This window comes from Tyto alba, unplaced genomic scaffold (assembly GCF_018691265.1).
Source record: "Tyto alba isolate M040663 unplaced genomic scaffold, T.alba_DEE_v4.0 Super-Scaffold_29, whole genome shotgun sequence".
Lineage (NCBI taxonomy): Eukaryota > Metazoa > Chordata > Aves > Strigiformes > Tytonidae > Tyto > Tyto alba.
This window is the reverse complement of record NW_024881303.1, coordinates 321,661-348,014: the sequence shown is the minus strand read 5'-3', so window position 1 is coordinate 348,014 and position 26,354 is coordinate 321,661. Positions and strand designations below refer to the sequence as shown.

At 56.6% G+C, this 26,354-nt stretch overlaps 1 protein-coding gene and 1 long non-coding RNA gene across 3 annotated transcripts in view; one reads left to right on the top strand and one right to left on the bottom strand.

Moving 5' to 3' along the window:
- Positions 1-14,418, bottom strand: part of LRFN5 (leucine rich repeat and fibronectin type III domain containing 5) — a 55,327-nt gene extending 40,909 nt beyond the window's left edge. For both annotated transcript variants that reach the window (XM_042799143.1, XM_042799142.1), the window contains exon 1: positions 14,209-14,418. The gene's annotated coding sequence lies outside the window, so the exon portion shown is untranslated. The remainder of the gene's footprint in view (positions 1-14,208) is intronic.
- Positions 14,168-19,793, top strand: LOC122154013. Its single transcript, XR_006165902.1, has 2 exons — positions 14,168-14,255; positions 15,747-19,793. It is a non-coding gene; the product is annotated as an uncharacterized LOC122154013 (long non-coding RNA).
- The last annotated feature ends 6,561 nt before the right edge of the window (positions 19,794-26,354 follow it).

The following is a 26,354-nucleotide window of genomic DNA, read 5'->3' as shown; positions in this document are numbered from 1 at the left end:
AGGAAACTAGCCTGAGTGAAACTATATTTTCAGACTGATTGAAACTACATGTTTGGGGAAAAAGACCAATAAGAGGGATAAACACCTGGCACCAGATCTGACTCTCTTGGTCTAGTATGCAAATCAGCCGATAAGTTGAACATAAAAGGTGACAGAAAACTTTGCTGGGTGTGCACCCACCACGCAAGATTACCAGACCTGAGACTGCTGGAACCTGGAGTGGTGATCTGGACTCTCTTTCTCTCCTTTCTTTTTCTTTTCTTTCTTTCTTTTCTTTCTTATAGATTTATCAATAAGAGGCCCCATTGCTTACTATCCTTGTCCAAGTTTAAGTTGTTTTTATCACAAGTAAAGCATTTTAAAGATTCATTTGGTGTCATTTCACCTTAATTCAACCTGAGGGGATCGCAGACCCTTTAGGACTCCCTGGGCTCCCAGCCTGGGTTGTAACAGCCTCCCCCAGGGCCCAGCCCAGAGGAGTGGGGAAGCCCCTCTGTGCCCAGGGGCCGTTGTGGAAGTCCCACCAGCGTGCAGGCAGCCCAACCCTGGCCAGCCCAGCCGGGATGCTGCTCGCCCCCTCCCCACCCAAAGCCTCGGCCACGTTAACCCTCCGGGAAGGGCACAGCGGGTGCTGCCGCCCGACTCCGGAGCGCCGGGCCAGGCCCCGCTGCTGCCGCGGACACGGGGCTGCTGTCCGGGCGCCTGGTGGGACTGCCCCTTCCCAGGAAACGGCCCCGGCTCTGGGGTCCCCGGAGGTGACTTTGGCCGTTGCCATTTCCATTGTCAACTGCTGGGGAACTGACTTCCCTCCGTTGTCTTTGTCCCCTTAGTTAAGTGGGAACAGGTATCCTCCCCCCGCAGCCCCTCACCCTGCCATTAACTCATTCATACACCATTATCTTGGCTGCAGGAGTGTTGGAGACACTGTCGTTCCTGGATGCCCAGAGGTGGTGTACTTGCAATTAAATTTCATAATGAAACACCACCCATGCATCAACACGAACTGGCATTTAGAAGTATTTAGACACCATCCTACTGCAACATAGTTGCATCGTATTAGTATACAAACTTCTTTATGGGAATTAATGCCATGTCAAAACTACAGCCTTAACCAACTGCACATTTTAGAAGTGGCACCAGGGCACAGGTAAATAGAAAACAAGACATTAAATCACACACGGACGGGGAACAGAAAAATGTCAGGAGAGCTGATGACTGCCAGCAGACAGAAACTCAGGCCAAGCATCACTGGAGAGCTGCTAGGCTGGACTGACCACGGAGATCCCAGGCTTTTGCTTTTGCCCTCCAAGGAAACAGGCTCAAATCTTGTCATTTCTGGAAGGATTTGAAGAAGCTGCTTGAGCTTCATGGAGAGACGCAGCACCTGGGAGGTTTCAAGCATTACAAATATTGTAGGGGAAGGTGTCAGTCCCAGGAAGAGAAGGCTGGTGTGAAGGGTGCTGCCCGGCTGAGCGTTTTGGACAGACATGCTGCTAGCACCAGCCCGTTCCCAGGAGAGCCACGCGTCCCTCCCGCTCCCCAGAACCCCCATCTTCCTGGGAAAAGGCATTTAAAGGACATCTCCTCTGCGGATACCAAAGTTGGGAAACCCTGTATTTTAACCCCTTGTCTTTGAAGCCTGGTTGCCATGGTTACCACTGAACGGCCTCACTGCAACTGGGAAGTCAGCATTAATTTCCCCCTGCGCCCAAAAAAGTACATGCTTTTCTCCTGTGAGGGGTTTTCTACAAGGAGAGTCAGGATTTTATGATCTAATACCTCACAAACTGCCAGGATGGAAATAAAGGCTTTATTCCCCCGGGGAAGGCAGGAATCGGTCTGCTGAGGGCACGAGCTTCCCCCTGCCCAGCAGCGGGCAAGGGCAGCAGCGGAGGAGGGCAGGGGGTGCGAGGGCAGCTCCTCTGCAGCATCCCCAGCCGCTTTCCTCCTCTCCCCTCCATGCCCGCAGCACAGGTACGTCCTCCCGCTCTCCTCAGCCTTTTACTTTTTTTTGGCAGGGGGAACAGTTTACTGCCAGGGCCTTATTTATTTTGCCTTCTGCGCCCAGTTTCCTGCAAAGACAGCTGCCAGACTACTGGCAGTTTGGGGTTTTCCTTCTGAGGAACAGTAACTGGCAGAGAAGCAAACTCTCTGCAAAGTGCAACCGAGAAAGTAAGTGCTACAAAATAAGAGCAATTTATTCCAGGGTTTACAAATCAGTCTTTGGTCCTCAGAGATATTTCTTTTCTCCCGTCAGGTGCTTATATTTCTCCAGTACTGCCAGGCTACGTGAGCTGCTTTTGTCTCGGTATTTGCACACACGTGTGTAGATAACCTCTTTTTTCACACTGTATTTGCACTGAACATGTAAGGAGGGAGGCATTGCCTCATCTGTGCTGCAAACTAAGTGTATCTTTGTCGTGGGATTGCATGGAAAACCTGAGCATGCTTCTGACCAGTATTCATTATTTTGGACTGTGAAACCTACCCATCTTTCTGGAAAGTTCTGGCAGTCTGGAAACGCCTTTTGTACCCACCCGGTCCCAGCTACACGCTGGAGTTGTGCTGGCTGAGTTTCATGGTATGTGTCTCATCTGGGAGCAAGTCACTTCTCACTGAGATTTAAACTTCAATTTAATGTGCAGATCCACCAAATTAGTTATGTTCTACTCTTGAGTTACTCCTGTACAGGCTTACTGACATAAAGGTTTTTTACACTTCTATTTCTTCACCCCTCGTTGCTGGCAGAGGTGTGCCCAGCCTGTGCACTGCAAGCCACCACCACCTCTGCGCTCCCCCTTGTCAGAGCAGGGCCACGCAGTCGTGGGGGAAAACATCCGCAGTCCTCTGCCTTCCCCGGACTCATGGGCTGTAATCACACCACCCGACCTGAAGGATTTCCCTGTGTGCAGGACTCAGAGCACTGAGGACCCCAACGAAGGGAACGGGTGTTTCAGCCCCCCACTTACAGCTCCACCCGCACTTGGCGGATCCCAACCCCACAGCGTGGTGCCACGGGCTGCTGGAAACGTGGTGCAGCACCCACGGCACAGCCAGAGCTGGGGACGGGCAGGGGAGCGTGGTCCCCCACGGTCCCCCCACGGCGGGGTGCAGAGGGCACATGCCAGGCCTGCAGACAGACCTCGTTCTGGACACCATTTGGTGAAACGGTGCTTTCTGAGGCATGCGGAACATTAAATATCCAGCCTGGCTTGAAACTGCTTCATGAAGGCACAGGGTAATAACAGACTTAACAAAATTTCCCGGTTTAACTAGTTCTCAGCAGTAACCCAGGGCAGCTATTCCAGTGAAACTGCGCAGGCACAGGGGCTGGACACCTGGGCTCTGGAATCCTGGGCGAGCCAGGTCCTGCTCATCCCCTGCCATTCCATACCTCCAGGTCCTGCTCATCCCCTGCCATTCCATACCTCCAGGTCCTGTTCTCCCCCTGCCATTCCATACATCCATGGCCCACGCCTGGAGCAGCCCTGTCTGTGGCTCCCCAGCGCCGGGAAGGCCCTGGGGACACTGTCGCTGGTGGGATGAGACATGGTCACGGTGGGTATCGCTGCTGCTTCCACACCCTGCGCAGGGCCCCCCCTGGGAAGGCAGCAAGCGAGCGTGGCTGCAGGGACGGGGAAACGACTCGACAGGGTCAGGGCAAATCTTCACCGGGGCTCACGCCCTGCTCGGAGCTGGAGTGGTCAGGGGCAGACGTTAGGGAGAGGGTGCTACAGAGCGGGCATTTTGCTGAGCCCCCCCTCGCCTGGCCTCCCCCCAGCTCTGTACCAGGCAGTGAGAGCGACCAGAGGGGCGGCTGCTCCCCCCGGCCGCAGGGGCAGGCGCGAGCGAGCCGCCACACTGGGAAGCAGAGCTCGAGACTCTGACCTGGCTGGCATCCACATCTTGACATCGGCAGGTCAGCCTGTCACTAATTGAATTATACCTGCATTACTTAATAAACAAGGAATACTCTCCACATTATAACGATGTAAACCTTTAATTGGTTTATGAGCACAGAGTCCCACAGGGAGTGTCACAAACCCATCAGGATGCCCTCAGCACTGCATTTCTGAGCTGGAGAGATAAGGAGTGTCCTACGCTGGTGTTCAGCTCTGGGCTGAGCCAGTAAGGGAGGAGAGCCAGCACGCTGCTCCGCTTCGCACCGCCCGGCACCAGCACTGGCACCACCATCAGCACCAGCACCACACTGGCACCACCATCAGCACCAGCACCAGCACCACACTGGCACCAGCATCAGCACCAGCACCACACTGGCACCACCATCAGCACCAGCACCAGCACCACACTGGCACCAGCATCAGCACCAGCACCGCTCCCACGGGCTGCAGAGCTGCCACCGCCGCAGGAGCAGGGTCCCGTCCCCCCAGCACAGCCCTGCCCATGGAGGCACCCTCCCCTCGCAGGCTGCCAGCCTCCCCAGCATGCCGGGGGGTGACCCCCCACGGCGGCACACACCGCAGAGCCATCCCAGAGCAGGCACACCAACCCGTTACGGGTGCAGCGTGAGGGGCAGGGGAGCCCTGCACCCTCCTGGGTGCACCCCGGCCCCTAGTCCGCACTCGGTCCATCAGATCTTACCAACACAAGTCCCACCTAACTCCCCAAACATACATGGTGGGGACACCGGGTCCTCATCACCCACCATCTCGCCCCAGAGAGCCTCCTCCATTGCACCACACAACTTGCTAGTGTAGATGTAAACCAAGACTATGTCCACGAAGCTTAGCATGCTTTGAAAAGCCAGCAGAGCCTTGGCGGAGGGAGACCACACTTCACTCAGATATCCCACTCCATGACTCCCCACGCATGCAAATGTCAGTTCAGGATCGAGCTTCCTGTGCAAAAAACCCTCTTTTGCACCTGAATACGCAGCACTGCTTCCAAAGTTTGCATTGCTGGCCAAACCAGTGTTACCGGAGAAACACACTGCGCCCTTAGAGGATGAGTGATTCTTCTGATTCATATGGTAATTGCAATGCTGTTGTCCTTCACTCTCTTCTTTTATCCATCACCTCTCTTCACGTTCTCAGTGTAAATCAGGGAAGCATTACTGACCACCAGGGAACCATTTGGGTATCTGATTTCATGTATGGCCTGAATTTCAGCTGGCGATGAGCAAGCCCAGCCTTTCCACCGCACTCCAAGTCTCAAATCCTGCTGGCCACAATTTTGCTCCTTGTTATTGTTATTTATTTATTGTTATTATTTTAACTTTCCAGATGAAATTTAAATAAATTCATAGGGTCTGTACATAGTCTTCTTTAATGTTTCTTAGAAGAAATTAAGCTTATTCAGTTCAGCTCTTTGTACCATTCAGTGTAACCACAGAAGACAATAATGCAGCCCATATGTGAGCAGCAAGGGGCTGAGATGCTCGAACAGAGCCACTGCTGATCGTGAGGTTGAGCAATGCAAGCAATCAAAGGGCATTTACCTAAGCAGTTTATCTTTTACTCATTTTTATATACTGCACAATGCTACACTAGTAAAGTTCATTTAAAAACTATTCTCCTAATTTGTTCCCTTAGAAATTAATACAATCTTCATTTGGAACTAGCAGGCAGCTGTAACTATCCATCCTGACCTACTGTGTCTTTTTCCGTGGTATTTATCATGTTTTCCTTCTATGAACAGGGAAGGACACGGGGATTATTGCAGTCCACAGAAGGTGTTTGTTTGCTGAATGCTTCTTAAATAAAACAAGTTAGAAATAGAGTGTGTGACCCAGGGCAGTAATGGGCAATAATGAATACAACAGAAATGTGAGCCCTGGGGGAAGTAACCTCCCATTCCAACCAGCGCATCAGAAAGTCTGTAGGTCAGGCTGCTGCCAGAGCGTGCTCTGCTCTCCCAGAGAGCCGGGACAGACACCTGCGGGACACACGCTGCAGTCCCCACGGCGGGCAGGGCATCCCCCACCACATCCCCATCTCCGGGAGGTTCCCCAGTGCCCAGCGCTTTGCTGGGGCTCAGGGGGGACACCCCAAGACCCTGAACCCGCAGCAAGGCCAGGGCTGAACCCTGGAGGCCACCTCAGCTCCAGGAAGCGCCACGTCCCGCAGCCAGGTCTGGAGGCGCTCCAGGACGGGGGGGACCAAGAGCCAGGCAGCGGACAGCTCTGCCCTTGGGGCTGCTGGCTGTGTCCCCCCGACACTTGCATCCAGGGATCGTCCGGGCAGTAGTGCCCCGGGGACCCTCTCTACATCCGGGGACCCTCTCTGCACCCCCCAGGACCCTCTCTGCACCCCCGGGACCACCCCAGCGGGTGCCCACCACAGGCAGCACCCACGATGAGCAGGGCAGGCCACCCGCAAGCCGCCGCCGTGCCAGGCTGGGGACCATGGCGTGGCTCCTCAAGACTCCACGCTAATGGCCAACACTCGCTGAAGACCCCGTATGTCACACACAGAAACGCAAACCTCCTCCTAAGCTGGGAGCCTCTGCAGAGATGTGCTTTACCGTAAACCGCCCACCCCACTCAGAGGACTGCTAGGCACTGTGATTTTTTATGGCTTCCTATTAAACTTTTAAAATCCAGTGTTCTACAGCGTGCACAACTCCTCTACTATTTCCAGGAGGTTTTCCACGCTGAGATGTGCCAGAGAATGCCCCGTGCCCCCCGGCCCCGGGCAGCACCTTGCTGCAGCAGGGACATGGCTACCCGGGCACACGCGTGCCTGGCACGCGTGGTGCTGCCCCACAGTGACGTTACATGTGGCCCCACACGCCTGCAGTAACGAGGGAAATGGCAGAGCTGGGCCAGAGCCACCAACACCCCGCGGCACGGGGACAGGCCTACTGACGGCAGGCGTACTCATCTAGAGAGTTCAACCTACAGAAACATGTTAAGTGCCGGTCTGGAAGAAGGACCACACCACTCGTGACTCCACCCATGACACCCCAGCTGTGACACCCCGCCCCGTGACACCGTCGGTGCAGCGAGACAAGGAGCCACTCTTGGCTCCTGCACCAGCAGAGCTCTCCTTCAGCTCTGGCAGAAGTGCTCCGCTCTAATGATGCTGTAGGTACAAGAATTACACCTCCGGGGTGCTGAAGCTTTCTGAAGAAACTATTAAAAAAAAATCCCAAAAGACTGCTTTATACCACCAGGGTAAGACAAAAGCATTGCTCTGCAACTTGTAATTGCAAAAACAGTTGTAGGGGCAACAGCCAGGCTGAACGGCCGTCACACCGAGTTGCTCACTGTGGGAACATCACCGCACGCATCCAGGGCTACACACGTGCTTCTGTTCACCAAACCACGAGCTGAAACATCTTCCTTCTGTTTGGGACAGGAGCAAATCTCCTCATTTCGGACAGCCAAAGAGACGCCGTAGAGCACTAACCACGTTCCCATGGGCATTTCCAACATGTGCTAGACCCCAACGAGAGGGCTCCCCGCTGCTTGCCGACATGGGGATGCAGAGGGGAGGCCTAAGTGGGGCACCTGCAGTGCCCACCTGCAGTGAGAGGGGGCTCGTGAGGGGAGCAAGGAGTACTGGAAAGGAGACAGCACCCTCAAAAGTGGTCACTAAGTGCCATCCTTCCTACTTGCTTGGGGACAAGGACACATTTGTTTGGGCCGGCCCAATCCACCACTGCTAAGGCCAGGGCACCAAGCGACGAGCAGCCCAAGGAGCCGTCCCTGCACGGGCGCAAACGCCGAGCAGAGCCTCTGCAGCAACGTATCACCTGCAGGGCCAGTCCTCCGCATGTCCACCCCACAGCCCCGGCCCCAGCACCGCACACCACAGCTCTCCCCAGGCTGCGAGCTGGCTCCCTTCCCGTTATTCTCCCCGGCGGCAGCAGGGCATGCACCCACAGCTCAAACGCAGAGAAGTCACAGAGGGGCAGCGTGGAGCTGGGATGTGCAAGAAAACCTCCCCAGGATCCAAAACCGTCACCTGCGGGGCCTGAGGGCTGCCAGACCCACGAGTGACACTATGAGGGGAGGTCATCATCTGGATCTCCAGAGGACTGTGCCTGTCAGGACACCCTGCACTGGCAAACACCACTGGAGCCTGAACTGGGGCCTGTACTGTTTCCATCTCGTTTCTTCACGCCATCGCAGTGGAAGATGCTCATTTTCTGCGTCAGCTTGCCCGGGTTCGGCCGTGGCATTCAGGACCCCGCCACTCTCCTGCCTAGGGTGCCAGCGGTCTGCAGACAGCTTCCAGCATGCCTACAGAGCTGTCCCCCAAAACGGCCACGGCTGAGGCTCGGCTGGCGGGAGGAGAGCGGAGCCGCTGCTCCGGAGCTGCAGTTCGGAGCCTGGTCCCGAGCCACGGGAGCGGCGTCGCTGCAGCCAGGCTCCGGCGGAGAGGAGATGCAATGCTGACGCGTCAGGAAGAGCCCCAAGCACAGCAAATCTGCCCACAGCACAGCAAAAACAGCTTTGTACAGAGCAGCAGAGCTGAATCATGGTCCCGAATAGAAGGCTCTCTTGTGAAACACCACGTACCCGGCAGAACCACTGAGTCACAGCTGACAAGGCGACAAATCCTGCTCGCCTTACTCAGACCTGCTCCCACGGAGCCATATCAGGGGGTCTTTACATAAATTATTTTAAAAGTGCGTTGGTGAAAACAAAAACAATGCAGTTACCAGAGCACGGCAGTGCTGCCGACTGTACGTGCCTTTCTTTGCTGGGGCAGAGATTTCATGTAACAGGTGAACTCTTAACTCTGGCTAAAACCCAGAGAAGTTTAACCCACACCTCACCCACATGTGGCAGAACATCTCTGCATTACTTCTCAGTGTTGTTAAAGAAATCCCATCCCAATTCCTGGGACCAGCAGCACTGTTACCAGGGTACTGAAAACAGATTTGGGGGCTTCCTCTCGGTGCGACTTTTCTACCATGCTTTTTCTTCCTTGAGTGTGTTTTCCTTGCACGTCTGCTGTGTTACAGCCGGTGGTCAGGCGACTGTCACAGCTCACTGTTGTGGGCTCCTGTGTCAGGCTCAGGCCTCCTGCTTCTCTGTCCCCCTTGGCCAAGTACAGAGACTAGGTAGTACAAAGAATTAGAAATAAATACGCAGGGAATGTCAGGTATCTGGCAACGTAACAATGCTGAGGCAATAAAAACTAAAGAGTTTTATCTGTCTCCAATCCAAAAGAAGTGCAGCATGATCTTGACAGAGAAGCCTAAACAAAAACTTCAAGTTAAAAAAAAGATACTCCACTTGAAAGCAAAGCTAGCTAATCATGTGTTTTTATGGAAATGTTTTGCTAAGAGACGGTTCCTGGTGAGAAACTTCATCTAGAAGATCAACCTCAAAAGCAAGGCGTTGGGCACGGGTTTCACAGCATTGGGAACCACCTCCAAGCCCGGAGAGCTACTGCTGTCCCCACCTTAGGAAACTGGAGAGGCTTTCACCCAGGTTCCCATTATCCCCTGAATTGGCCATTTGACACATCACCTTTTGTGTTATTCAGCCTGCTCGGGGCAAGTGTTATTTGTAGAGCTGCTTATGCCACAGGACCAAGGCGCCCCAGCCAGCCGCCCCAAGGCAGGGGACATTGGGGCAGGATGGGGGGACGCAATCAGGGAGTCTGTGGGGTGCAGAGGGCTGTCTAAATAACGAGGCAATTCAGCAGTTAAAGCAGCTGCCACACAAACCCGTGCCCGCCGGTCCCTGGCAGGGCACACTGCTGGCACCACGCCGTCTCATCACACTACGTGCCTCTGGCTTGTGGAGCCCGGGCCCTGGACCAAGGGGCCAGAAGTAGCCTGGGGGGCACAGTGCCTGTCCTGGGGCTACCCCAGGCACACGGTGACCAGGCTCAGGGGGCTCTGGGCCACCACCTCCTCTGAGAGCCCAGCCTTCACTCTCCCCTCACCCCATCTCCTCCCTTGTGACTACCAATCCCTCTCCCTCCCTCTGTAGCCTCTCCTAGTTCTCCAAGAACCGTCAGTGAGAGCTGCCACAGAAAATAAAATGACTGTCATTACTATTTCATGATGGGCCGCAGGCCAGTCAGACAGCTATTACTATCATCACCACAACCCACCGAGTGATCCTGTGTGTTGTTCGGGAATACCTCGGGTCTCCATCCCTCCTCAGGAGCCCCGCAAGACCTTCGCTAGCTCCAGAGAAATGCACACACGGACACAGACTCACCCCTCTGGAGCAGGCGTATGTGGGAGTACTTCTGATAGCCCAGAATCAGGGCACTGCCTTTCACCGCTGGGTCTGTAACACCGCTTCCAAAACACGACCCGGACAGCCGCTCCCCCCCGCCCCAGCCCCTCAGATCGGGATCCCACGCCCCGAGACCCACAGTTTGATGGGAATGGGCCACTGAGTTCCCCTGTGAAGGAGAACCCCGCTCCCGCCTCTCCGAACTCCCCCTGTCCCATCGCGGGACGGGTCCCACCTCAGAGCTCCCACGGGATGGGGCCGACCGGCCGGAGCACCCACGCCAAGGGCACCCACCGGCTCCCGACCTGCTGTACCCCCCAACCAAATCAGAAGCCACTTCTTCTTCGAGATTTGTCATTCTGTTTTCAAAACAACGTCTCAAACTTCGGGGTACCAGAAGGTGTATCTGACTAATTAGAAGCAAATGTTTCTATTTCATGGCAAAGTACATGATTATTTGATATACATTTCTAGAAAGAATGGCTCACTCTTGAGCAACAAACCTTATACTGGTTTGGATTTGGCTTTCCAGGCTTGAGTACGTCTCCAGTATTGCTTCTGTTCAACCATGTTTCTTTCTGCTATCCATCTACATGGACAACATGCTTTTATTTCCAACGCATTTTAGGTAACGGCCTCAAGAATAGTTTTTATTTAAAACGCACACACGCACACACACACACCCCTCTCAGCACAGAACTCATCAGATAGTGTCAACAAGCACATTTTAATAGCATGGTATTGAAAAGTGATTTTACTATTAGCTAGAAAAGTCTGAAGACTGCAGAGGATATATTTAGATGTGTATAAATAGACAACACTCAGTGATGTCTGGTCAGAGGAGTACAAATCTTCCCTAATGCATGGAATATGCCTGGCCCAAAATGCTTCAATAGCACTTAGACAAGCCTTTTCTATTTGGCTCAAGTTCTGCAGGCCCGTTAATAGCAAAGCTATTAGAACGATTTTCTGGACTGGTTGCTTGCTCAGAGAATATTCAAAAGATTGCTCTATAAAACTGAACCTGCTACCACACCTGAAAGCATAGGCGATATTGATCAGCAATGGCAAGCCATTAGCTCTCCAGCATCTGAACGATCTCCATGTGCCCCCATGGACAGACAAGCCCTCCAGGCACCTCGGGGTGCTCCACCTCCCCCAGGCGCTTCCAGTTTGCAGGCACCCCTGCTTGCCAAGCCCGGCCCTCCCGGCACACCCGCCTTGGCGTCTCCCCACCTCGGGGGGAGAAACCTCACTCTCAGCCACGGTGGCGGCAGCAGCCCACAGGTCTGTTTGGGGAAGAGCTGGTTCCTTCTTGCCACGCTGCCCTGCCACATTTCTTCTCGAGTTCCCGCTGTTTTGCCCCACACACCCAGCAACCACCCCTTACCCTTCTTCCCCTGCCCTATGGCCGCAGCCTGTCACCGTTCACACCCCAGGTGGCAAACGGGAGCCCCTCCCAGCTGAGAGCTGTACGAAAATGCAAACCAAGACCCTAAGAAACCATCCTGAACGGTGCTGCATCACAGAGCCCAGCCCTTCATCCTGGTCATAAACCAAACTGAAGCGCGCAGCCAGCCAGCTCTCCCTGCAGCTGGACAATCTGGAGTCCACTCCCAAAGCTGCTCGTGTTTTGGTAAACAGGTGAACTCGTTCGGCTTTGAACTTGTACTAGGCACCTGAAATATCCAGGGTTTGCTTCCGCTGGCTGCACTGCCACGATGAAACCAGTAACTGCTCTTTCTGAAAGGAAAAAGGCAAGCTGATATGCCAGGAGAAGATTCTTGGTGAGGCTTGCAACTCGAGGCCTAACTGGCAAGCTCTGGTATGCATTTTGATACAGCCTCACGCATTTAAATGCATTTATTATGCATTTAAACAAATGCATAATCCCTTGAGTACAGTACGCATTTAGAAATGTAGACTGGGAAGGTGTTTGGGCACTGACAACACTCACGCTCTGGTATGGCTCTTTGTGCAGAACTGAACCTGACTCCCAGAGCAGCAGTGAAATCGCTGGCCTTGCTCTGGAGCCCCCCCCAGCCACCTCCCCCTCCCAGGACCGGCCGAGGCAGCACTATGGAGCCTGGGGCTGACGCCGAGGCGAAGCCCATAGACAGCCCACGGTGTTTGGGGATGTCTCTAAGCTACCGGGGAGCCCAGCCAGGTCCCTGGGGCAGGACAAGGTGCGGACAGCCCCAAGCGCCCAGGCCAGGGCAGCCCCGCCGCACACAGCAGAAGCAGTCCCAGCATGTGCAGCCCATTTGGGCACCCCCATACCACACCTGTGGACACATCCACAGCCAGGATTGGCGCTGCCAGAGCCAGCCAGGGCCCCCTCACGCAGGCAGCCACCCATGGACATGCAGCGGTAACCAAAAAGGCTCTGACGACCTGGGATGGATCCCCCTCCACCTCACTGGTTTGCGGCGAGGCTGCACTGGCTGGAACAGGCCTGGACACGCCAGCGCTCACTCGAGGATGCTCAGAAGGAATGAGCTGACACCACGCTGCTCTGGGAACACGTGAAACGTAAGCATGGGTGAGAAAGGTCACTATGAAGACGGCACAGTGACCAAGGTGCAGGGACGCCTGGCCTGTCCAGCTCCGTGACAGTCAGCTGGAGGCTGCAAAGGGCTGGGCTTAGCTGGAGGCACCCTGCTTTCCCACCCCCAGCCTGGGGGATCAGTGAGGTCACGTTCATACCCACAGCTGAGACTAACACATCCTTCTGCTCCAGGCACTCAACGCAACGAGAAACCGTCCCTGCCCCAAACACGCGACGGACCAGGCAGGAGGGGGAAAGCGAAGGTGCAGGAGAGGAAGCGCTGCTGTCCAACACCACGGATAGCAAGGCAAGAGGGCAGTGCTCGCGTCAACTCCCACGGCAGACCCTGTGCCCCCCAGCCCGCGCTGGCGAGCTGCCACACTGGAAGGGGCTTTCACGTGTGCTTCCAGCCCAAGCGTGCCCATGCTGCCCAGGGCGTGGCAGCCCCCAAACCGGGCCTGGGCCTGTGCTCGCTCCCCCCTCCACCAGCCTCTCCTCGACCCCGGCTGCTCCCAGGAACCAGGACGTTTGTGTGCTCCTGACATCAACATGGCTGCAAGGTTTCCGCCGGCTCCTCTACAACTGCTCTGCCATCTCCCCTAACGGGAACCTTCCAGCAGGAAAAAAAAAAGGTTTCTCTTGTCCTACATTTGCTTTCCTGCAGATGAGAGGTGTTCGCTCCACGGAGGAGGGAGGGGAGGGGAAGGGAGCGCGGCGCGTACGCATCCTGGGATGCCGGGGACAAGCGGCAGCCCTCCCGCACCGCGGAGAGCGGCGTGAGCCTGGCCGAGGGCTGCGGGACGGGGTGGCCGGCCGGGGGGGGCGCGCCCGGACCCGCGGATCTCCCGCTCCCTTCCGCGGGGAGCTCCGCGCCCCCCCCCCCGACCGCCACGGGCGGGAGCGGAGGCAGCCCCCACGGGAGCGCCCCCCGGGCCGGCTCCGCGCACGGCGGCGGCTCCGCGGCCCCTCGCCCGGCCCCGCGGTGCCGGCGCTCCCCGGGCGGCGGCAGCACCGCGCCGCGGCGGCGGCGGGGGGGGGGGGGGGGCGGCGGCTCCGCGGCACACGCGGCCCTGCAGCACCCCCGGCCCCGCAGCACCCCCGGCCCCGCAGCACCCCCGGCCTCCCCAGCCCCGCAGCACCCCCGGCTGTCCCGGCCGCCGGCGCCGTCCCGCGGGCGGCAGCGGCAGCACCGCCCGGCCCGGCCCGGCCGCGGGGCACCCGCCCCACCGCGCAGCCTCCGCGCCGCTCCGCGCCCCGCGGCCGCCGCCCTCCCGGGAGGGGCGTCCCGCCGCCTCCCCCCGTCCCGGCGCCGCCCGCCGCGCTGCGGGGCTCGCCCTGCCCGGGCCGGCTCGGGACCCCGCCGCGGCCGCCCCCCCCCCACGCCCCCCCCCCCTCCAACCCCCCTCCCCTCCCCGCGCCCCGTTCCCCCGCGAATAAGTACCGCGGGCTGCAATGCAGATGCAGCCGGCCGCGGCGGCCCCTCCGCGATTACCTGGCGCCTCCCGGGGAAGGACGGCGTCCGGAGCGCTTCCCCTGCAGGTGCGGCCGCGGCCGGGCTCCGGCGGGCTCCGCGGCGCGGCGGCGGGCAGGCTCGGCCGCCTCTCCGCCCTGTGCCGGCGCTCAGCAGCCGCATCCTAGAGCGGCTCGGCGGCGGCGGCCGCCCGCGGCCGGGGCGGGCAGGGCAGCCCGGGCGGACGGCCCCATGCGGCGCGGCGGCGGCGGGCAGCGCACACGCGGAGCGGCGCGGGCGGCGGGCGGGAGGCGGGGGCGCGGCGCGGGGCACGCAGCGGCGCAGCCCGCCGAGCCCGCGCGCATCGCCCCGCCGCGGGCGAGCCCGCTCCGCGCCCGCCGGCCGCTGACCTTGCCGCGTACCTGCGCCAGGTTAATCCTCGCTACAAGCGCTCCGCGGCGTAATCCCGAGCGGCCGGGGCGCTGCCGCCGGGACGGGCGGGGGGACGGGGCGAGGAGCCGCGGTCAGCCCCGCCGCCGGGGTGGCGGCGGAGGGAGGGTGGGTGGGTGGGCGGGTGGGTTGGTAGGCGGGGGGGGGGGGGCGGGGGTGGGGTGTGCAGCTACCGCGGAGCGGCCGCGCAGCGCGCAGGGGCGGCCGGCGGCAGGGCCACGCGGCTCCGCGCCGCTCCGCACCGGGCGCGCTCAGGCGGAGCAGCCGCGGCGCCGGGCGGGGAGCTCCGCGGCTCGCCCTTCCGCGGCTGCTGCTGCGCCCATCCTCCGCGCCGCCGGCTGCTGCCCGGCCCCGGCCCCGGCCCCGGCCCCGGCCCCGGCCCCGGCCCCGGCCCCGGCCCCGGGCAGCCGCGCCGCTCGCTGCAGCAGGGAGGCAGCCGCCGCCTCCCCCGCGCCGCGCCGCGCCGGGGCGGGCTGGAGGAGCCGGGCGCTTCCCCGCCCCGCCGCACGCACGGACGAGCCGCAGCCGCACCCCCCCCCCCCCCCTTCCCGCCGCGCCGGGCCCGGGGCTGCGCTCCAACGGGCGGGCACCGGGGGAACTGGCGCCGACACGGACACGGACGCGCTTCCGCTTGTCCCCGCCGCGGCGGCGGCCCTCGGGACGGCTCGGCCGGGGGAGCGCCGGGGCGGGGGGGGGGTGTCCCCGCTGCCAGCCCGGCGCGGGGCGCTCGGGCTCCGACTGGGTTATTTCTCCGGGAAACGCGTTCGCAGAAGCCACTTCGCGGACACGCGAGGGTAAGGGGCGGCGGGGCGGCTCGGCTCTGACCTGCATGGTGGGACCGGCGCTGCGCTCCCCCCCGCGGGCGGGCGGCCCTGCCCCGCCGGCCTCGACGCGCCCGGGCTGCGAGCACGGGCGGTGACCCCCTGACTTGTAGGAGGGGATGATCCTGGCAGGAAAAGGAAAGGCTGAGTTATCTTCGGGGGGTCAATACATTTGGGAGCTTTTGGGGATTTAGCGGTCGTTATCCGTCTCCGGGGATCTCTGATGGGGAGGAGAGCGCGTTTCGTGCTACGAAATACTGACACCTTTCTCTAATGCTCTTTTCTGAGAAAATGTCGGTGATGTTACAGGACCTGAAGCAGAGCAGCAAGAGGATCTAACAAACCCGCTCAGCTGCCAGCGGCCCTGCACCTGGAGGGAGGTGTAGGCAGGCACCCTACACCTGCCAGGCACTGGGCCCCGTCTCCCTGGACGCCCTGCTGCCGGGACAGCGGGCAACTGCCTGCTCCTCCGGGGCTGCCTGCCTCTGCCTGGCTCCTGCAGCCCCGGCGCTCGGGACGCTGCCTGCAGCCGGAGCCCCACGCAGGGCAGGCGCTGCCACAGGGTGTGGAGGAGAGCTCGTCCTCAGCTCCGCGTGCTCAGAGGTGACGGAAGCGATGCTGCTGGGACACACTGGCGTTTTGCTAGGGATGCGCGTGGGGTGAGCCCCGGCCCAGAAGAGGAAAGGTGCAGTGGCGGTCCTCACGCCTCCCTGCTGACGCTCTGCAAAAGATGTTTGTGCCTTGGGATCCAACGGCCAGCGTCGGTACGGGTGAGAAAAGGGAACGCGGCACTGCTCCCAGGCACAGGTCTGTCCATGCGGCCTGAGAAACTTCCTCGCCTTGCACACTCTGAAGCGGAAAGGGAGTTTGGTTTTGTGGTCTCCACGGCAGCATGTGAGCCTGGCCTAGGGAGGAACGCACCTCCCGGAGCAACAGCCATCCTCTGCCCTTCCAGCAGCCCCCGAAGCTGCCCCAGGGCCTGGCAGCCGAGCCAGGTCTCCTAGGGTAGCGTTCATCTCCAAGTCCCAGCTGCCATTTCGTGGAGCTGGTTCAGGTGGTTACAGGGGCAGAGAGGCTAAAGTGCTGGTGGGAGGGACTGAGTCTAAATCTTCCGCTCCCTTGAGACAAAACTCACATCATTAAGCTGATTGGGCTAGGGTTGGCTCTGCGGTTACCCTCCCTAACACTCTGTTCCAGCACAGTTGTCCTCTGGAGCTGGAGACAGTCTCGTGCTCGGCCCCGATTCAGCTTTCACCATGTGCTCTCCTTTGGAGAGAGCAGAGAGATGAGAGGATGCTCCGTGGTAAAGCGTCTGTTACCTTGGCTGACGTCTACAGGAGTAGACAGTCTTCTTGGGCTTCGTGCTCAAGCATTTGCTGCTCTGTCAGTTCTCTGCTGCCCTGGGAGCAGGACGGCTGGTGTAACTGCGATGCCAGCTCCGCGGCTGGCACCGGGAAAGGAAGCAAGTGTCTGGGTACGGCTTCCCTGGCGAAAGGGAGGTGAAAAAGCCCAGCGGGAGCTCAGTGGAACCTTGCGCTCAGAGCTTTGTGTCTACTGGAGGGTGCATTGGTTTGCTGCCACCCAGCACAAGCACGCCACGGGGACTGGTTCGGGACTACTCGGAACCTGGCACCCTTGCAGCACAGTCCAGAAACTCTGCATCCTCGCAGGCAGCTGCAGTAACGTCCTGAACTCTCTGTCCTCAGCACTCTGAGCAAGGGCTGCTGCAGCTTCCTTGCCAGCCTGAAATCCGTGTTGGACGTGGGGTTGAAATGGCACCACTGCCTTGCTAACATACCCAGTGGAAAAGCGGCTCCTCCCTGGAGTGTCTGGGCGCGTGGGGAGCTGTGGGTGTGTGGGGGAGGTTCTCTTGCTGATGGGTGAGAGGGACAGCCAGTCTGTCAGGTCACTGGATGGGTGATGGCTCTGACTTCACGTACTAACAACATGTCCCTTCCAGCCATCTCCCGCTCCCTCAGCCTGGTCGTCAGGCTGCCTCACGGGTGCTGCCCCACGGCAGCAGCAGTGCAGGTGCTGGGGTCTTTGCTTGGAAGCAGGGCAGCCTCAAAGGCATCGGGATGCTCTCAGCTGTGGTCTGCTTGCGGAAAGCAAGCCGCTGCAGCTGCAGGAGATCGTGTGTGTCCCTTCCCGGGAGCGTGGACTCTGGAGCTGGAGGACCCGTGGTTACGTGCTGCTGGGTAGTCCAGCTCTGCCCAGCTGCCCCTGTCCCAGATGCTCTTTGTGCTGGTCTGACTTGGCACTTACCCACCACCAAGTATAGCTCCGTGGCCAGTTAGAGCAAACCCCACCAGCTTTCAAACAGGAGCAGTCAACGCCTCATTTGATTCCGTGTCTGAGCATGGAAATCAGAGCAAATCCTGGACCCAGACCTAAGTGACAATGTGTGACTGCTGTGCTGTTGCAGCTCTTGCCCTGAAATCGTTCCCCTCCCATGTGTTCTTCCCCTCCCCACCCCCCCTCATCCCCCCCACCCACTGTGCTCTCTCCCTGGGGAGCTCCTGGCTGCCCCAGGTGACTCCGTGGAGGGTGTCTGTGCCTGAATGCTCCCTTCAGTGCCCGGGCATGGGCTGGTTTGGGAAAGACCTCAGTGCCCTGGGAGGGGGCAGGTCTGTGTCCTGGGGGAGCTGCTGCATGCCTGGCAGCGTACCCCCATAGATGGTGTTGGCTGCACACCCCCCTCAGGTCTGGGGATGCTCAGCATTACTCAGCTGAGGTCCCGCCTAGGATTTGCCCTGCCTTGGGGACCTCTCACTCCCACCAGGGCTCAACCACTTTCCTGGTAAAGCCAGTAACTCCTTAATCTAAAATATTTTCCCCTTCATAGGTAAAATTTTAAAATTATCTCATAAATTTTTTTTTGGGGGGGGGGGGGCGGGGCTGGAATAGGGAATGCTTCTTGAGGAAAGTGCTTTGTACAAACAATATGTAGAGCTGCTTTTATGCACTCTTTCTAACCCTTAATCACCTGAGAAGGAGGCACCTCAGGCCTGGGCACAGTGCCGCCTCACTGAAGCTGGCTGGTTATGGGGTGCTGTGCTCACCAAGCTGGGTCCCCACACCTTCCAGACCCACCCATGGTGGACACAGGAGGCTGCTTGTCCCTCATCGCTTCAGACCTCTGCCCTGGCCCCATCTCCTAAACCAGAGCTGTGCTTCGAGCTGTGGCTGAAGCAGGTCGCGTCCTTGGGAGCCGCGCCAAAGTGCTGAGCAAGCAAAACCGGACACTGTTGTTGGGGCAAGAAAGGAGAACTACCTCTTTTCGGCGGTGGCGATGGCTGTGCAGAGGTCTGAAGGAGTGACTCTTTAGGCACACGCCACTCGGCACCCGGCAAAGGGCTTTGCATTGGCACAAGCAGCCCTGCCTCTTCGGGCCCCTCCGGCTGTCAGTACAGCGTGCTGCGTGTACACCCTAAAGGAGACCGGCAGCAGTGCAGCACAGCAGCGAGAGCAATAGCCGGGCGCCCAGAAGTTGCAGCATCCCTGGTTAAACTCCTAAGGCAAGAGGCAGTAAATGTTGCTCTCAGGCAGGCTGTTGTGCCTCATCAAAAAGTCTTTGGAAACGGCAATGTTTACTCATCCTTACAAGACAAAAATTCAATGCCTTAATCACTGAAATGTCAAGTGCTGTGCTGTGTGGAGTGGATCCCCCTCTTCCAGAGCACCTGGGAAACGGAACGCTGCAGGCGGGAGCACAGTGCCAGCCTCTCCCTCCAGAAGAAGCAGTGAAGCCTCGTTGAGTTGCCCTGCTACGCGTTTCCCGGGGATTTTTTTTCCATTTTAAGTTCTTTAGTCAGTAAGATGGGGGAGCTGTTGCATTATACAAAAAAATGGCAGAGACCGTTCCTGCTAGTTCCCAGGCATTACGTCTCCTTGTAACCAGGCTGCAGCAGGCAAGAGGTGAGAAGGCTCCCCAGCTGCCAGGCGAGGCTGCAGCCAGCGCCGGCCCCCTGGGGACCCCGTGGTGCACCCCATTATCACCCTCGCCAGCCGGGAAGCACGGGGCGAGCAGCGCCTAAACCTGGCCCAGGCAGACAGCCTGCGGAGAGGCCCCTTCCTCGTCACTGCTTCTAATTCTATTTAAGGTGAACCGGCATCGTGTTTCTAGCCAGCATGTGTTGCCTAGCAGAGGTACCGAGCAGACTTGGTTCACCCACTGAAACCAAACCAAGTAAAGCGATGCTTAATAGCTGAAGTGCATCCTTTTTCACGTTTTTTAATTGGTTACAAAAAGCCAGTTGAACTTAGATTTAAATTAATGATGACAGGAATTGCACTGTCTATTTGCTTGTTCTTTTAACAGGTTTGCTTTTTGAGGAATAAAATAATGCACTGACATACTTCGGATTTTTTTTGGAAATCTGCATGATTATATGAAGATTTCTATCAGGTGGTACCTGGCTTCCAAAATAGCGGTTTATATCTTTCAGTACTTTTTAATCGGTAGATATAAGCTGGAGGACTAACACAAATTAATGCTGGATTTCCAGTTGCGATCGAGCACATGGGCCAGTTTTGCATTGTGCAAGCACTTTTTTGTCTGGGAAAGGCCCAGAGGCGCAGCTGAGAAGAGTTTGCTGTGCTGTTGAAGAGCCTTTCCTCCCACCCCGAGCCCCAGGGCTGGTGGGCAGGGCCCTGCATGGAGCTCGGGGCAAGGGGACAGCTGTGTCCAGCCACAGCTCCGCATCTGTCCTGGGGGAACTTTTCACTCCCAGGGCTGCCCCAGGTCCAGCCCCGCGGGCCCTGAGCTTGCCCCAGGCACGGCTTGTTCAGCTCGGTGTGCACAGGGATGGGGTGGGAGGAACTGTGGCAGATGGAGACCCTGCACATGAAATGGGAAGAGATGTATTGCAGGGCTGTAAATCAAAAATAGAGAATAAATCCAGTCATAATTCAGAAAAACAGCCTACCCCCAAAAAACCTGTCACCTGCAAAAGGCTGTTTCCTTCTGCCAGGTCTCATTGTCACCTCCAGACCAAGGGATGAGGGATCCCAGGGCAGGCAGGGTCCGAAGCAGTGGGGAACTGCCACGGGCTTGCCGCGGCTGCAGGGCAGCACCGACATGAATGTTGGAGCCGGGGCAGAGGTTAGATGAAAAGGAGGGGGCTGCTGACACCGTGGGCAACCCCATTACTCCAGCTGTAAACAGACATACAAGTACTTCTGGTTTTGAGCGGACTGGCCCAGCCGCCACTCCACAAAGGCCGTTTCTTGACGTAGGAGTGCTTTTTACTTTCCCATCTCAGCTACCTGGGGTGGGCAGGCGCCAAAGCAAACCAGCGGCCTCAGGAAAGGACTCAGTGCTGCAGAGGTATCTTGATGAGCTAGTCTGGCTCGAAATTTCTTCCTCAGAGGCATATTAACCCCACTGGATCCAAGGGCAGCGACTGCCCATCGCTGAATGAAGCCTTCCAATCACCCATCGGGGTGCTTCCGATGGGTGCGTGGCAAGGCACCTGCTGGGCTCCCTCCCAGTATTAGACCTCACGCCACAGTCTGCCGGCAGCAGGATCGCCTCACCTGACATAAGGGAACCTGCCAACTCTCTCAAGCCAAGACAGGCACAGAAGGATGGGGAGGGTGGTGGGGAAATGGCAGAACACCACCTGAGATGCCTTTGATCTGAGTCGGCAATCATTCAAGCCCACGTACTTGAGCAGGCTTCTACTGCACGCAGGGACATGGCTTGGTGGTGGACATGGCAGCAGTAGGTTAACGGTTGGACTCGATGATCTTAGGGGTCCTTTCCAAGCTAAATCGCTCTGTGATTCTGTGACTTAAGCAGACGGAAGTGTTGGGTGCCATGCAGATGGGATGGGCTTCACCTGGCAGATGGCACAGGTGCCTTGTCCTGCTTCACCAGGGCTCTGCATCCCTCGCCTTGCCCGTTTAACGGAACAGAGCAGCTGAGGTAAAGATACACTCCATTTCCTGTCTCCCTCCCTTCTGGCAGTATTTAGGTGTGCCCTCCATATTTTGAGAACATGCTCCTTTAACGCTTGCACTTTCTTCGGTTGTTTTTTTGGGGTTTTGGTCTTTTAAAATTCTTCCTTGCTCGCATTTCTTTCTTACGCAATTTATTCCTTCCTTGTTGAGGCAACTTCTCAGTAGAAAATAGCAAAATCAACATCACCAGCCTGCTCGAATTCCCTTAGCATGCTTGCTGCTCCGTAAGAGCCATGTGGAGAGCTCGTTTCCATAATAGACTGGAAAATTGTTTGCTCTTCTACCAGTTGCTGATTTAAGTGTTTTCCTTAAGCCAAATCTTGCATGGAAAAGAGTATCCAATCATTCAAGCCGTTTGCACTGTCTTCCTTCTGCATGTCTCATCTCCTCTCTTATATCCAAGCAACAAGCTGAGGGCTCATGTTCAACTGCCTGGGATGGGAGAGTGGAGAACTACCAGAGACCTCATTTATGCACACAAGAGAAAAAAAAAAAAAATCTTTCGTTTACAGTCTTTACAGTCTTCAATTTACAGTCTTTACTGTCACAGTTTAAAGCCTACAGAAGCTTACCATTGCCATAACCACACTGAAGCAAAAAAGCTACATCAAAAATGAGTCAATTGTCACTGCAAAATTTTACTCCTGAATGCAGGCTGATGCTTTTTCTCCCCAGACAAGGAATGCAATATTCCATTGAAACAGCAAGAGAAGGCAGATTTAATGATTATTAGGCATAAGCATCCCAAACAAGCATAACTGGAAAATAATAAGGTAACTAATATTTTGGGGAAGTTGCTAATTGAAAAAAAAATAACAGAGACACACAGGCAAAAGAAGTCTAGTAATAACTCTTCAAAAGAGAGTAAGCTGGAGTCTGGCATGGATCCCCACAGCTTCTGAGCTTGTTCAATTAAAATCAACACTGAATGGGTTTTCTTTCTCTTCCATTACTCAAGCTGCATTCTTCAAAGGGATAGCAAATGAGTGATATGCATATGAAAGAACCATGGAGTATGAAATTACAAAATGATACAGGGTTTGGATATTTGCACTTTGAGATATTAAATCTTCTGAAGGAAAATATTTGAGCAAATTCTAAATAAAGAACCCAACAGAGGAGGAAGGAAGAGCTGCGAGATAAATCTAATAAAGAAGAGACTAAGCAATTTCCAAGCGCTATTGAATTGCTCGGTTCAGCCATGACACGGCAGTTCCAGTCTAGGATTCCCTCCTTGGTCTGCTCAGGGCAGTGAGCACCTTGCAGTGGCCTTTCAGACCCAGCTCGCTGCGCACGGCTGCTGGAGCAGTCTCTGGGCAGCGCTTGCACCCTTCCTGTGCGGATTTTCCTCCCACCAAGGCAGGGGGGGTCCCCCCAGCTGACCTGCTGGGGCCCCCCGCTGCGGTCTGGGGGTGGCAGGGGCTCCTGCCCCGCGTGCCAGGGCTGCGCTGAGCACTCGGGATCGCTCACAGCCCCCTCCCTGCCACCCTTTCCAGAGGTTTAGAGGTGCTAAAAGTCACGTCCTTGCTCCCTGATGCCCACCTCCTTTCCTTTTTGCGGGCACCGCGTTGCTGCCCGGCTCTGCAGCCAGCAGTCAGTCCTTCCCCTGCCACAGGCACCACTGCCCGGGGTGTACATCTCTGCTTTGGCATCCCTGGCGCTTGCCTTGCATGGCCAAAGCGGGTGAGGAGACCTAACCAAGGTGTGCCACGGTTCATTTGGATCTCTCAAATTTACAGGGCAAAATACTCTGTAAATTAAGCTTTATTTTATGAGCTCATTAAGAAATACAATAAACAAACAAACGCAACAAACAAGGGCTTGATCTGCTTTCCCCAGATGAGTCTGGCAGCCCGCTTTATTTTTAGTACTATGTACAGTTTAAAGGGCATTAAAAGTCACCTGATTGGCACTGAACCATCTTGTATTTTCAGGAATATGCTGCATGGAAAACACTTAGACACTTGCCTTAGAAAACTCCTAGCCCTGACGGTCTCTCTAATCACACAATACTTCCATGCTGTGTTTAAAAATCTCAGAATGCCATGACTTGATGGTAATTAGCGATAATTGTTTCACACACAAGCACTGTATTTGACTAATAACTCCCTTTACAAGAGTCAGGGAGATCAGGGACGCCTGGGTCAAGAACCGTCGCTGCTAATTACCCTTTTACTCCTCCTGTTGCTAACACAAGCTTCTCTGTGGCTTGTGCTGGTGTTGGCCTTTCGAGGACAGGATGCTCAATCCTGCAAGGTCTCGAGTGCCACAGCACCATGCTCTGACAGCAGAAGCAAGTGCTGAATCCCAGGTCCCCTTCGAAGGTGGCAAACACGGGTTGTCATTTAAGGAAAAGAGGTAGGTATATCATCCCTGCTCTGACCTGCCACAGAGAGCAGGCCAAGACCCACACGCTTGTGGGTTTTGCTGCTGTTTGAAGTTCTTCTGGAGACATACCCAGGCTGGGCTAAAGAAAAACAGCTTCAATAGACAAAATTCAAATGGCTGCTTGGGTAAGTTGCTCCAATGACTTACTATCCTTATTGTTAAAAATGTGCGTCTTCTACTTTTAAGTTTCTTACTGTAGCTTCCAGACTTTTTTTTTTTTTCTTTTTCCCTTGTTTTAATGGCTAGCCCTTAAAGAGAAATGTTTCTCAGGCACTGGGTAATGTTTGCTAGTGTGCTGTGTATGGCCACGGGATAATAGGAAAGGGTCAGGAGATACAAAGATGTGTACTGCCATCTTCAGCCAAAAACCCCCTCTCTTCCCACTCACAAGCTGTCCTGCCCTGCGAGGTCACATGCCTGCAGCTCTCGAGACTTGCACAGGGGAAGCTGGAGAACAAAGGCAGTGCTGATAATGCCACACAGGCTTGAGAAAACATGGCTGCAAAAAAAGGGGTTTATCATCTGAAGAGTTTGAGAAACTCTGCAAACCAGAGGAGATTAGTTATCAGATGGTTTTCCCCTTGTGTCCGTGCTGCCAGGTCGCACTGGGGTTGCACCGTTGTCCCCTCTGGGAAATGGGTTTCCTTTGTCCAGCGAGACCCCACTCTGGGGCACTTCGGCCCCTCCAAGAGGTGGGGTGTCCGCTACCTGGGGGGGGGGTCACCCCAACCCTCCCAAACTGGGTCGAGGGCTTGGTCACTGCGGCCTCGTGGAAGAGGGTTCTTGGAAACCGCTGCCCAAGCATGGGGAGAGGCCAGGGGGTTCCAGGCTTCGCCTCGCTGCGATGAACAGACCTCGCAGGGCACAGCGAGCACCCAGCCCCACATCCACCTGCCTCCCCACGCCCACTAGGCCCCCGTCCCCTGCCCCGGCTGCTGCCAGGGAAGGTCAGGGGCTCTTGGGTCACCCGATGTGCTGCCACAGAGGCAGGCACCCCATGGGCACCCCCGGGTGGGGGGTCAGCCCAGCTCCCAGGAGGGTCCAGAGCTGCCACCACACTCCCCACTCCCAAGCATCGCCCTCCTCTGCTGCTTCCCTGCCTGCCCAGAAGAACATCTGTCTCACCCAGCTCTGCTCTCCAGAAGGAGGTGTGTGAGTATCAAACAGTTAATCAGATGCTCCAGGTTCTAAAAAAAACAACCGACCTCCACCACTGTTATTTTACAGACTCAGAAGGCAAGACTGGAAAGATGCAGTGCCCTTATGAAGTCAGTGAGCAACGTGAATACGCAATGTCAATATGCGTTCAGTGTGTATAGGAACATGAAATTATACAGGAAGTGTGAACTGTATCTCCAGAAAACATCCTTTACGTGGCAATGACCAAGCACTTCAGATAGCTGCATGGAACAGCGGTTGTCCCTTCACACCAAATAAAAGGCAGCTCTGGAAACACTCCCCTCTGCGTTAGAGATAATACCCTTCAGAAATGCCTTTCCCATTACCAAGAGACTGCCCTGCTGTAGCAGAATCTCCCCATCTCAGTCTCTCCATGCACAGAGATCTCTATGTGTTTCTGCAGCTCGGTGTCAGTTTTGCATCGCCAGTGGCAGACATCTTAATGAAAAGCACCTTCCCGTCAGCAGCGGCTCCAGCCTGCGCTCAGCAGTCCTCCTGATTAGCCTGCGCGGGAGCTGTCGCTTGGCGCTGACCTGAAAATCTGCTTACCTGATTTCTGGGTAGGAGGGAGCTCAGGGCTGCTGGCAGCTGAAATGCGAACACTCAGCACAAAAATCTCTGCTCAGCTTAACGCTTTGCTGTCCTTACACAGCCAGGCAGATTGGCCCTCAAGGTTCTAGGACCAGGCAGAGGGTTGCCCATGTTTCAGATCGCTGTCAGTGGGCACATCCTGGGGGGCATTCTGGTTTCTTCTGCTTTGAGATGCATCCTTGGATTTCCCCTTGATTTCTCTTCCAAATAAAGCCCCAAAGGTGCTCACTGTGCTCAGGTTTACAGGTACCGCAGAGAGATAGCACAGGAGCATCTGAGGTGGGCTCTCTTTTGCCTGTTGCAGCACTTTTATATATATACCCACCAAGAGACTCCTCTGGGACTCACCCGTTTGATCACTCAGCAGTAAAATCTGCAGGTGCTTTTTTCCGTGTCAGTGTTACAAGTTCCTGCCCACCCTGCAGTGGGATGCAGAGGTTCCACCAAGCACCCGTGTCCCCACGGCTCACTGCTGGGCATCATAGAGAAGCAGTAAGAATCACCGAATTTAACTCCCAGTCCACCAGGCAAGGTTGCCAGGGAGCAGAAAAGTACCAAGACCAGGAGCCGTGTTTGCGGTAAGTCTCACATCTGTTCACACTATTATTCCCCCATGGAAACCAAGGCCATTTTTCTGTGTTGGGACCTTTGTCTCTATTGACATTCCTCCCTTCTGCGGTCCTCTCCAAGCTTTGCACCCCAGTTCTTTGCAACGGCTCCTCTCACGGACCGAGCACGGTGACCCCACCACCCCCCCCCCCTGAGGAGCTCCCCACTAGCCCTCCCCCAGGCCGG